This window comes from Salmo trutta, unplaced genomic scaffold (assembly GCF_901001165.1).
Source record: "Salmo trutta unplaced genomic scaffold, fSalTru1.1, whole genome shotgun sequence".
Classification (NCBI taxonomy): Eukaryota; Metazoa; Chordata; class Actinopteri; order Salmoniformes; family Salmonidae; genus Salmo; species Salmo trutta.
This window is the reverse complement of record NW_021823031.1, coordinates 50,003-64,351: the sequence shown is the minus strand read 5'-3', so window position 1 is coordinate 64,351 and position 14,349 is coordinate 50,003. Positions and strand designations below refer to the sequence as shown.

The 14,349-nt window shown below is 47.6% G+C and overlaps 1 pseudogene; it reads right to left on the bottom strand.

The window, feature by feature from the left end:
* Positions 1-767: 767 nt before the first annotated feature.
* LOC115188265 (dynein heavy chain 11, axonemal-like) overlaps positions 768-14,349 on the bottom strand; it is a 29,465-nt pseudogene continuing 15,883 nt past the window's right edge.

The window sequence follows — 14,349 nt, the reverse complement described above, 5'->3', positions numbered from 1 at the left end:
TGTCTGAATAAATACAGGCCGCATTAGCTACCTTCATCTGAATCTGTGTCTGGAATAAATACAGGCTGCATTTGCCTACCTTCATCTGAATCTGTGTCTGGAATAAATACAGGCTGCAGTAGGCTACCTTCATCTGAATCTGTGTCTGGAATAAATACAGACTGCAGTAGTCTACCTTCATCTGAATCTGTGTCTGGAATAAATACAGGCTGCATTAGCCTTCCTTCATCTGAATCTGTGTCTGGAATAAATACAGGCCGCAGTAGCCTACCTTCATCTGAATCTGTGTCTGGAATAAATACAGGCTGCGGTAGCCTACCTTCATCTAAATCTGTGTCTGGAATAAATACAGGCTGCAGTCACCTACCTTCATCCGAATCTGTGTCTGGAATAAATACAGGCTGCAGTAGCCAGCCATGCATTAGGCTATTTTTTGGCCTATTTCATTGATAGTTGAATAGGACTAAGTAAGTAAATCATGTGCATTTTCATCTGTCGGGGTCATTTATCTTTGAACAATGTGTGTGAATGAGTGAAGGAACATAATGATGCATTCTAAGTGATAGAGCAGTAATGTAGACCTGAGGTATAGCCTTTACCGGCATTTAAAGTGCACTTCCGGGTTTTCCGATCGCCAGTAAATCCGATTACGAGTATCGAGTGTGATAAAACGGATACGATTAGGAATATGAGTATGACGAGATCGGCACACTCCTAGTTACTAGGTTTGGCTGCATGGTGACAGTGCATCCAGAACCATCCAGTGGCTAGACACACTACAACCTTAATTTTACCAGGTTCTTGTGAATCAATTGTAATGACAGTCCACCACAACCACCCGATTAAACTATCGGGTGCCACCACATACCCAACAGTTTGAGATCATTGTGAGGGGATTTTGCCAGTGGTTCGTATGGGGAAACAGGCTTCCCAGGAAAATGTTGACTGAGGTTGCAACAGTAACCAAGGGGGGGCGGAGCATAGTGAAGGGTAAATTAATTCCGGAGTAGTTCCTGATTCCTCCAACCTGGATTTGTGGAAAACCTGGGGATTTTTGAAAGGTTTTGGGAATGTGAGCATTACTTTGGTGTTGGTTTCCATGTAGTTGTAGAGCACGTTTACAGAGATGACCAGGTCTCCTGTGTTGAAGGGTTAAGATCTGTTCCAGCCCTGGGGATCAAACTTCCTGCGCTCCGTCACACAGGCATGGAGGTAGCAGAGGGAGAAGAACAGATTGTTGAACTCCTGCTCCCGAGAACACATCTCCAGGGTATCCTGTAAACAGAGAAAGAGGAGAGCAATAGCTATCAAAATCAAATGTTATTTGCCACATGCGCTGAACACAACAGGTGTAGGTGAAAAGCAGCTACTGTAAGTGAGCTTCACTACAGGTGAAAGGCAGCTGCTGTAAGAAAGCTTCACTACAGGTGAAAGGCAGCTGCTGTAAGAGACCTTCACTACAGGTGAAAGGCAGCTGCTGTAAGAAAGCTTCACTACAGGTGAAAGGCATCTGCTGTAAGAAAGCTTCACTACAGGTGAAAGGCATCTGCTGTAAGAAAGCTTCACTACAGGTGAAAGGCAGCTGCTGTAAGAAAGCTTCACTACAGGTGAAAGGCATCTGCTGTAAGAAAGCTTCACTACAGGTGAAAGGCAGCTGCTGTAAGAAAGCTTCACTACAGGTGAAAGGCATCCGCTGTAAGAAAGCTTCCCTACAGGTGAAAGGCATCTGCTGTAAGAGAGCTTCACTACAGGTGAAAGGCATCTGCTGTAAGAAGCTTCACTACAGGTGAAAGGCAGCTGCTGTAAGAAAGCTTCACTACAGGTGAAAAGCAGCTGCTGTAAGAGACCTTCACTACAGGTGAAAGGCAGCTGCTGTAAGAAAGCTTCACTACAGGTGAAAGGCAGCTGCTGTAAGAAAGCTTCACTACAGGTGAAAGGCATCTGCTGTAAGAAAGCTTCACTACAGGTGAAAGGCAGCTGCTGTAAGAGAGCTTCACTACAGGTGAAAGGCATCTGCTGCAAGAAAGCTTCACTACAGGTGAAAGGCAGCTGCTGTAAGAGGGCTTCACTACAGGTGAAAGGTAGCTGCTGTAAATATTAACTACTGTAGGGCACTGAGTTTTCCTTCACCGCATGACCTTGACCAGGAAAAACTCTGAACCCTGCTCATTTCACAAGGCATCACTTAAATTCTATATCTACAAAACAACTTTTTTTAATCAGCCGTATGTTTGCCTCTGACCTGGTTGAAGTTGTGGAAGGCAGCGTGCAGACTGGCGTGCCTGCCGGAGGGTAGCTCGTTGGGGATCTTGCTGGCGTCCTCCAGGATGTCTCTGGGGATGATGTGCTGGTCAGGGATGGGCGCTGGCCCCGCTGATGAACACCCGGTAGTCATGGTGTCTGCCCTGGTCCACTCCAGGAGGGCTTCCAGAGTGGGCAACCAACGCTCCACCAGGTGCACTTTCTGACTGAAACACACACACACACACACACACACACACACTATACTGTATTTATTGTACTTTATGTGTTCATTAACGTTTCTTAATGAGCGGAAATGTTTCTAGAAACAAGACCTAAACACTTTTGTTCCAGCCAAGAAACGAAGCAGCTGATTGAGCTGATCTAATCTAATCACGCTTTAGATTGAACCAACTTGATTGAACCAAATTGATTGAACCAAATTGCCATAGGTTCACTGGCTCAGATCAAGAAGGGAGATAATCATGTTGAATCAGGTGCTCTATTCTATTGTCACTGGCTGGCTGCTGGAACAACATATACAGTCACTATGACCCTCCAGACTACCACTAGTCTAGTCTGGCTGCTGACTGGAACAACATACAGTCACTATGACCCTCCAGACTACCACTAGTCTAGTTGGCTGCTGACTGGAACAACATCATACAGTCACTATGACCCTCCAGACTACCACTAGTCTAGTCTGGCTGCTGACTGGAACAACATCATACAGTCACTATGACCCTCCAGACTACCACTAGTCTAGTCTGGCTGCTGACTGGAACAACATCATACAGTCACTATGACCCTCCAGACTACCACTAGTCTAGTCTGGCTGCTGGAACAACATCATACAGTCACTATGACCCTCCAGACTACCACTAGTCTAGTCTGGCTGCTGACTTGGAACAACATCATACAGTCACTATGACCCTCCAGACTACCACTAGTCTAGTCTGGCTGCTGACTGGAACAACATCATACAGTCACTATGACCCTCCAGACTACCACTAGTCTAGTCTGGCTGCTGGAACAACATCATACAGTCACTATGACCCTCCAGACTACCACTAGTCTAGTCTGGCTGCTGACTGGAACAACATCATACAGTCACTTGACCCTCCAGACTACCACTAGTCTAGTCTGGCTGCTGGAACAACATCATACAGTCACTATGACCCTCCAGACTACCACTAGTCTAGTCTGGCTGCTGGAACAACATCATACAGTCACTATGACCCTCCAGACTACCACTAGTCTAGTCTGGCTGCTGGAACAACATCATACAGTCACCATGACCCTCCAGACTACCACTAGTCTAGTCTGGCTGCTGCTGGAACAACATCATACAGTCACTTGACCCTCCAGACTACCACTAGTCTAGTCTGGCTGCTGGAACAACATCATACAGTCACTATGACCCTCCATACTACCACTAGTCTAGTCTGGCTGCTGACTGGAACAACATCATACAGTCACTATGACCCTCCAGACTACCACTAGTCTAGTCTGGCTGCTGGAACAACATCATACAGTCACTATGACCCTCCAGACTACCACTAGTCTAGTCTGGCTGCTGGAACAACATCATACAGTCACTATGACCCTCCAGACTACCACTAGTCTAGTCTGGCTGCTGCTGGAACAACATCATACAGTCACTATGACCCTCCAGACTACCACTAGTCTAGTCTGGCTGCTGCTGGAACAACATCATACAGTCACTATGACCCTCCAGACTACCACTAGTCTAGTCTGGCTCTGGAACAACATCATACAGTCACTATGACCCTCCAGACTACCACTAGTCTAGTCTGGCTGCTGACTGGAACAACATCATACAGTCACTATGACCCTCCAGACTACCACTAGTCTAGTCTGGCTGCTGGAAACATCATACAGTCACTATGACCCTCCAGACTACCACTAGTCTAGTCTGGCTGCTGACTGGAACAACATCATACAGTCACTATGACCCTCCAATTACTAGTCTAGTCTGGCTGCTGACTGGAACAACATCATACAGTCACTAGACCCTCCAGACTACCACTAGTCTAGTCTGGCTGCTGGAACAACATATACAGTCACTATGACCTCCATACTACCACTAGTCTAGTCTGGCTGCTGACTGGAACCACATCATACAGTCACTATGACCTCCAGACTACCACTAGTCTAGTCTGCCGTGCTGACTGGAACAACATCATACAGTCACATGACCCTCCAGACTACCACTAGTCTAGTCTGGCTCGCTGACTGAACAACATCATACAGTCACTATGACCCTCCATACTACCACTAGTCTAGTCTGGCTGCTGGAACAACACCATACAGTCACATGACCCTCCAGACTACACTAGTCTAGTCTGGCTGCTGACTGGAACAACATCATACAGTCACTATGACCCTCCAGATCTACCACTAGTCTAGTCTGGCTGCGACTGGAACAACATCATACAGTCACTATGACCCTCCAGACTACCACTAGTCTAGTCTGGCTTGCTGGAACAACATCATACAGTCACTATGACCCTCCATACTACCACTAGTCTAGGGCTGCTGGAAAACATCATACAGTCACATGACCCTCCAGACTACCACTAGTCTAGTCTGGCTGCTGACTGGAACAACATCATACAGTCACTATGACCCTCCAGACTACCACTAGTCTAGTCTGGGCTGACTGGAACACATCATACAGTCACTATGACCCTCCAGACTACCACTAGTCTAGTCTGTCTGCTGGAACAACATCATACAGTCACTATGACCCTCCAGACTACCACTAGTCTAGTCTGCTGCTGACTGGAACAACATCATACAGTCACTATGACCCTCCAGACTACCACTAGTCTAGTCTGGCTGCTGGAACAACATCATACAGTCACATGACCCTCCAGACTACCACTAGTCTAGTCTGGCTGCTGACTGGAACAACATCATACAGTCACTTGACCCTCCAGACTACCACTAGTCTAGTCTGGCTGCTGGAACAACATCATACAGTCACTATGACCCTCCAGACTACCACTAGTCTAGTCTGGCTGCTGGAACAACATCATACAGTCACTATGACCCTCCAGACTACCACTAGTCTAGTCTGGCTGCTGGAACAACATCATACAGTCACTATGACCCTCCAGACTACCACTAGTCTAGTCTGGCTGCTGGAACAACATCATACAGTCACTATGACCCTCCATACTACCACTAGTCTAGTCTGGCTGCTGACTGGAACAACATCATACAGTCACTATGACCCTCCAGACTACCACTAGTCTAGTCTGGCTGCTGAGGAACAACATCATACAGTCACTATGACCCTCCAGACTACCACTAGTTAGTCTGGCTGCGGAACAACATCATACAGTCACTATGACCCTCCAGACTACCACTAGTCTAGTCTGGCTGCTGACTGGAACAACATCAACAGTCACTATGACCCTCCAGACTACCACTAGTCTAGTCTGGCTGCTGGAACAACATCATACAGTCACTATGACCTCCAGACTACACTAGTCTAGTCTGGCTGCTGACTGGAACAACATCATACAGTCACTATGACCCTCCAGACTACCACTAGTCTAGTCTGGCTGCTGACTGGAACAAACATCATACAGTCACTATGACCCTCCAGACTACCACTAGTCTAGTCTGGCTGCTGACTGGAACACATCATACAGTCACTATGACCCTCCATACTACCACTAGTCTAGTCTGGCTGCTGACTGGAACAACATCATACAGTCACTATGACCCTCCCAGACTACCACTAGTCTAGTCTGGCTGCTGACTGGAACAACATCATACAGTCCACTATGACCCTCCATACTACCACTAGTCTAGTCTGGCTGCTGACTGGAACCAAAATCATACAGTCACTATGACCCTCCAGACTACCACTAGTCTAGTCTGGCTGCTGACTGGAACAACATCATACAGTCACTATGACCCTCCCAGACTACCACTAGTCTAGTCTGGCTGCTGACTGGAACAACATCATACAGTCACTATGACCCTCAGACTACCACTAGTCTAGTCTGGCTGCTGCTGGAACAACATCATACAGTCACTATGACCCTCCAGACTACCACTAGTCTAGTCTGGCTGCTGACGGAACAACATCATACAGTCACTATGACCCTCCAGACTACCACTAGTCTAGTCTGGCTGCTGGAACAACATCATACAAGTCACTATGACCCTCCAGACTACCACTAGTCTAGTCTGGCTGCTGACTGAACAACATCATACAGTCACTATGACCCTCCATACTACTACTAGTCTAGTCTGGCTGCTGACTGGAACAACATCATACAGTCACTATGACCCTCCGACTACCACTAGTCTAGTCTGGCTGCTGGAACAACATCATACAGTCACTATGACCCTCCATACTACCACTAGTCTAGTCTGGCTGCTGACTGGAACAACATCATACAGTCACTATGACCCTCCGACTACCACTAGTCTAGTCTGGCTGCTGGAACAACATCATACAGTCACATGACCCTCCAGACTACCACTAGTCTAGTCTGGCTGCTGGAACAATCATACAGTCACTATGACCCTCCAGACTACCACTAGTCTAGTCTGGGCTGACTGGAACAACATCATACAGTACCCTATGACCCTCCATACTACCACTATTCTAGTCTGGCTGCTGACTGGAACAACATCATACAGTCACTTTGACCCTCCATACTACCACTAGTCTAGTCTGGCTGCTGACTGGAACAACATCATCAGTCACTATGACCCTCCAGACTACCTACTAGTCTAGTCTGGCTGCTCTGGAACAACATCATACAGTCACTATGACCTCCATACTACCACTAGTCTAGTCTGGCTGCTGACTGGAACAACATCATACAGTCACTATGAGCAGCCAGACTAGACTAGTGGTAGTCTGGCTGCTGACTGGAACAACATCATACAGTCACTATGACCCTCCAGACTACCACTAGTCTAGTCTGGCTGCTGACTGGAACAACATCATACAGTCACTATGACCCTCCAGACTACCACTAGTCTAGTCTGGCTGCTGACTGGAACAACATCATACAGTCACTATGGACCCTCCAGACTACCACTAGTCTAGTCTGGCGCTGACTGGAACAACATCATACAGTCACTATGACCCTCCATACTACCACTAGTCTAGTCTGGCTGCTGACGGAACAACATCATACAGTCACTATGACCTCCAGACTACCACTAGTACTAGTCTGGCTGCTGACTGGAACAACATCATACAGTCACTATGACCCTCCATACTACCACTAGATCTAGTCTGGCTGCTGACTGGAACAACATCATACAGTCACTATGACCCTCCAGACTACACTAGTCTAGTCTGGCTGCTGGACTGGACAACATCATACAGTCACTATGACCCTCCAGACTTCCACTAGGCTAGTCTGGCTGCTGGAACAACATCATACAGTCACTATGACCCTCCAGACTACCACTAGTCTAGTCTGGCTGCTGGAACAACATCATACAGTCACTATGACCCTCCAGACTACCACTAGTCTAGTCTGGCTGCCTGGAACAACATCATACAGTCACTAGACCCTCCAGACTACCACTAGTCTAGTCTGGCTGCTGACTGGAACAACATCATACAGTCACTATTGACCCTCCATACTACCACTAGTCTAGTCTGGCTGCTGGGAACAACATCATACAGTCACTATGACCCTCCAGACTACCACTAGTCTAGTCTGGCTGCTGACTGGAACAACATCATACAGTCACTATGACCCTCCATACTACCACTAGTCTAGTCTGGCTGCTGACTGGAACAACATCATACAGTCACTATGACCCTCCAGACTACCACTAGTCTAGTCTGGCTGCTGACTGGAACAACATCATACAGTCACTATGACCCTCCATACTACCACTAGTCTAGTCTGGCTGCTGGAACAACATCATACAGTCACTATGACCCTCCAGACTACCACTAGTCTAGTCTGGGCTGCTGGAACAACATCATACAGTCACTATGACCCTCCAGACTACCACTAGTCTAGTCTGTGCTGCCTGAACAACATCATACAGTCACTATGACCCTCCAGACTACCACTAGTCCTAGTCTGGCTGCCTGAGACAACATCATACAGTCACTATGACCCTCCAGACTACCACTAGTCTAGTCTGGCGCTGACTGGAACAACATCATACAGTCACTATGACCCTCCAGACTACCACTAGTCTAGTCTGGCTGCCTGGAACAACATCATACAGTCACTATGACCCTCCTAGACTACCACTAGTCTAGTCTGGCTGCTGGAACAACATCATACAGTCACTATGACCCTCCAGACTACCACTAGTCTAGTCTGGCTGCTGACTGGAACAACATCATACAGTCACTATGACCCTCCATACTACCACTAGTCTAGTCTGGCTGCTGACTGGAACAACATCATACAGTCACTATGACCCTCCATACTACCACTAGTCTAGTCTGCTTGCTGCTGGAACAACATCATACAGTCACTATGACCCTCCAGACTACCACTAGTCTAGTCTGGCTGCTGACTGGAACAACATCATACAGTCACTATGACCCTCCAGACTACCACTAGTCTAGTCTGGCTGCTGACTGGAACAACATCATACAGTCACTATGACCCTCCAGACTACCACTAGTCTAGTCTGGCTGCTGACTGGAACAACATCATACAGTCACTATGACCCTCCAGACTACCACTAGTCTAGTCTGGCTGCTGACTGGAACAACATCATACAGTCACTATGACCCTCCAGACTACCACTAGTCTAGTCTGGCTGCTGACTGGAACAACATCATACAGTCACTATGACCCTCCAGACTACCACTAGTCTAGTCTGGCTGCTGACTGAACAACATCATACAGTCACTATGACCCTCATACTACCACTAGTCTAGTCTGGCTGCTGACTGGAACAACATCATACAGTCACTATGACCCTCCAGACTACCACTAGTCTAGTCTGGCTGCTGACTGGAACAACATCATACAGTCACTATGACCCTCCAGACTACCACTAGTCTAGTCTGGCTGCTGGCTGCTGGAACAACATCATACAGTCACTATGACCCTCCAGACTACCACTAGTCTAGTCTGGCTGCTGGAACAACATCATACAGTCACTATGACCCTCCAGACTACCACTAGTCTAGTCTGGCTGCCTGGAACAACATCATACAGTCACTATGACCCTCCAGACTACCACTAGTCTAGTCTGGCTGCTGACTCAACAACATCATACAGTCACTATGACCCTCCATACTACCACTAGTCTAGTCTGGCTGCTGGAACAACATCATACAGTCACTATGACCCTCCAGACTACCACTAGTCTAGTCTGGCTGCTGACTGGAACAACATCATACAGTCACTATGACCCTCCATACTACCACTAGTCTAGTCTGGCTGCTGACTGGAACAACATCATACAGTCACTATGACCCTCCAGACTACCACTAGTCTAGTCTGGCTGCTGACTGAACAACATCATACAGTCACTATGACCCTCCATACTACCACTAGTCTAGTCTGGCTGCTGGAACAACATCATACAGTCACTATGACCCTCCAGACTACCACTAGTCTAGTCTGGCTGCTGACTGGAACAACATCATACAGTCACTATGACCCTCCATACTACCACTAGTCTAGTCTGGCTGCTGACTGGAACAACATCATACAGTCACTATGACCCTCCAGACTACCACTAGTCTAGTCTGGCTGCTGACTGGAACAACATCATACAGTCACTATGACCCTCCAGACTACCGCTAGTCTAGTCTGGCTGCTGACTGAAACAAAATCATACAGTCACTATGACCCTCCAGACTACCACTAGTCTAGTCTGGCTGCTGACTGGAACAACATCATACAGTCAGTATGACCCTCCAGACTACCGCTAGTCTAGTCTGGCTGCTGACCTGGAACAACATCATACAGTCACTATGACCCTCCAGACTACCGCTAGTCTAGTCTGGCTGCTGACTGGAACAACATCATACAGTCACAATGACCCTCCATACTACCACTAGTCTAGTCTGGCTGCTGGAACAACATCATACAGTCACTATGATCCTCCATACTACCACTAGTCTAGTCTGGCTGCTGGAACAACATCATACAGTCACTATGACCCTCCAGACTACCACTAGTCTAGTCTGGCTGCTGACTGGAACAACATCATACAGTCACTATGACCCTCCAGACTACCACTAGTCTAGTCTGGCTGCTGACTGGAACAACATCAACAGTACTATGACCCTCCAGACTACCACTAGTCTAGTCTGGCTGCTGACTGGAACAACATCATACAGTCACTATGACCCTCCAGACTACCACTAGTCTAGTCTGGCTGCTGGAACAACATCATACAGTCACTATGACCCTCCAGACTACCACTAGTCTAGTCTGGCTGCTGACTGGAACAACATCATACAGTCACTATGACCCTCCAGACTACCGCTAGTCTAGTCTGGCTGCTGACTGGAACAACATCATACAGTCACTATGACCCTCCAGACTACCACTAGTCTAGTCTGGCTGCTGACTGGAACAACATCATACAGTCACTATGACCCTCCAGACTACCACTAGTCTAGTCTGGCTGCTGACTGGAACAACATCATACAGTCACTATGACCCTCCAGACTACCACTAGTCTAGTCTGGCTGCTGACTGGAACAACATCATACAGTCACTATGACCCTCCAGACTACCGCTAGTCTAGTCTGGCTGCTGACTGGAACAACATCATACAGTCACTATGACCCTCCAGACTACCACTAGTCTAGTCTGGCTGCTGGAACTACATCATACAGTCACTAAGACCCTCCAGACTACCACTAGTCTAGTCTGGCTGCTGACTGGAACAACATCATACAGTCACTATGACCCTCCAGACTACCACTAGTCTAGTCTGGCTGCTGGAACAATATCATACAGTCACTATGACCCTCCAGACTACCACTAGTCTAGTCTGGCTGCTGGAACAACATCATACAGTCACTATGACCCTCCAGACTACCACTAGTCTAGTCTGGCTGCTGACTGGAACAACATCATACAGTCACTATGACCCTCCAGACTACCACTAGTCTAGTCTTGCTGCTGATTGGAACAACATCATACAGTCACTATGACCCTCCAGACTACTACTAGTCTAGTCTGGCTGCTGGAACAACATCATACAGTCACTATGACCCTCCATACTACCACTAGTCTAGTCTGGCTGCTGACTGGAACAACATCATACAGTCACTATGACCTGCCAGACTACCACTAGACTAGTCTGGCTGCTGACTGGAACAACATCATACAGTCACTATGACCCTCCATACTACCACTAGACTAGTCTGGCTGCTGACTGGAACAACATCATACAGTCACTATGACCCTCCAGACTACCACTAGTCTAGTCTGGCTGCTGACTGGAACAACATCATACAGTCACTATGACCCTCCAGACTACCACTAGTCTAGTCTGGCTGCTGGAACAACATCATACAGTCACTATGACCCTCCAGACTACCACTAGTCTAGTCTGGCTGCTGGAACAACATCATACAGTCACTATGACCCTCCAGACTACCACTAGTCTAGTCTGGCTGCCGGAACAACATCATACAGTCACTATGACCCTCCAGACTACCACTAGTCTAGTCTGGCTGCTGACTGGAACAACATCATACAGTCACTATGACCCTCCATACTACCACTAGTCTAGTCTGGCTGCTGGAACAACATCATACAGTCACTATGACCCTCCAGACTACCACTAGTCTAGTCTGGCTGCTGACTGGAACAACATCATACAGTCACTATGACCCTCCATACTACCACTAGTCTAGTCTGGCTGCTGACTGGAACAACATCATACAGTCACTATGACCCTCCAGACTACCACTAGTCTAGTCTGGCTGCTGACTGGAACAACATCATACAGTCACTATGACCCTCCATACTACCACTAGTCTAGTCTGGCTGCTGGAACAACATCATACAGTCACTATGACCCTCCATACTACCACTAGTCTAGTCTGGCTGCTGACTGGAACAACATCATACAGTCACTATGACCCTCCATACTACCACTAGTCTAGTCTGGCTGCTGACTGGAACAACATCATACAGTCACTATGACCCTCCAGACTACCACTAGTCTAGTCTGGCTGCTGACTGGAACAACATCATACAGTCACTATGACCCTCCAGACTACCGCTAGTCTAGTCTGGCTGCTGACTGGAACAAAATCATACAGTCACTATGACCCTCCAGACTACCACTAGTCTAGTCTGGCTGCTGACTGGAACAACATCATACAGTCAGTATGACCCTCCAGACTACCGCTAGTCTAGTCTGGCTGCTGACTGGAACAACATCATACAGTCACTATGACCCTCCAGACTACCGCTAGTCTAGTCTGGCTGCTGACTGGAACAACATCATACAGTCACAATGACCCTCCATACTACCACTAGTCTAGTCTGGCTGCTGGAACAACATCATACAGTCACTATGATCCTCCATACTACCACTAGTCTAGTCTGGCTGCTGGAACAACATCATACAGTCACTATGACCCTCCAGACTACCACTAGTCTAGTCTGGCTGCTGACTGGAACAACATCATACAGTCACTATGACCCTCCAGACTACCACTAGTCTAGTCTGGCTGCTGACTGGAACAACATCAAACAGTTACTATGACCCTCCAGACTACCACTAGTCTAGTCTGGCTGCTGACTGGAACAACATCATACAGTCACTATGACCCTCCAGACTACCACTAGTCTAGTCTGGCTGCTGGAACAACATCATACAGTCACTATGACCCTCCAGACTACCACTAGTCTAGTCTGGCTGCTGACTGGAACAACATCATACAGTCACTATGACCCTCCAGACTACCGCTAGTCTAGTCTGGCTGCTGACTGGAACAACATCATACAGTCACTATGACCCTCCAGACTACCACTAGTCTAGTCTGGCTGCTGACTGGAACAACATCATACAGTCACTATGACCCTCCAGACTACCACTAGTCTAGTCTGGCTGCTGACTGGAACAACATCATACAGTCACTATGACCCTCCAGACTACCACTAGTCTAGTCTGGCTGCTGACTGGAACAACATCATACAGTCACTATGACCCTCCAGACTACCGCTAGTCTAGTCTGGCTGCTGACTGGAACAACATCATACAGTCACTATGACCCTCCAGACTACCACTAGTCTAGTCTGGCTGCTGGAACTACATCATACAGTCACTAAGACCCTCCAGACTACCACTAGTCTAGTCTGGCTGCTGGAACAACATCATACAGTCACTATGACCCTCCAGACTACCACTAGTCTAGTCTGGCTGCTGGAACAATATCATACAGTCACTATGACCCTCCAGACTACCACTAGTCTAGTTTGGCTGCTGGAACAACATCATACAGTCACTATGACCCTCCAGACTACCACTAGTCTAGTCTGGCTGCTGACTGGAACAACATCATACAGTCACTATGACCCTCCAGACTACCACTAGTCTAGTCTGGCTGCTGACTGGAACAACATCATACAGTCACTATGACCCTCCAGACTACCACTAGTCTAGTCTGGCTGCTGACTGGAACAACATCATACAGTCACTATGACCCTCCAGACTACCACTAGTCTAGTCTGGCTGCTGACTGGAACAACATCATAGTCACTATGACCCTCCATACTACCACAAGTCTAGTCTGGCTGCTGACTGGAACAACATCATACAGTCACTATGACCCTCCAGACTACTACTAGTCTAGTCTGGCTGCTGGAACAACATCATACAGTCACTATGACCCTCCATACTACCACTAGTCTAGTCTGGCTGCTGACTGGAACAACATCATACAGTCACTATGACCCTCCAGACTACCACTAGTCTAGTCTGGCTGCTGACTGGAACAACATCATACAGTCACTATGACCCTCCAGACTACCACTAGTCTAGTCTGGCTGCTGGAACAACATCATACAGTCACTATGACCCTCCACACTACCGCTAGTCTAGTCTGGCTGCTGACTGGAACAACATTATACAGTCACTATGACC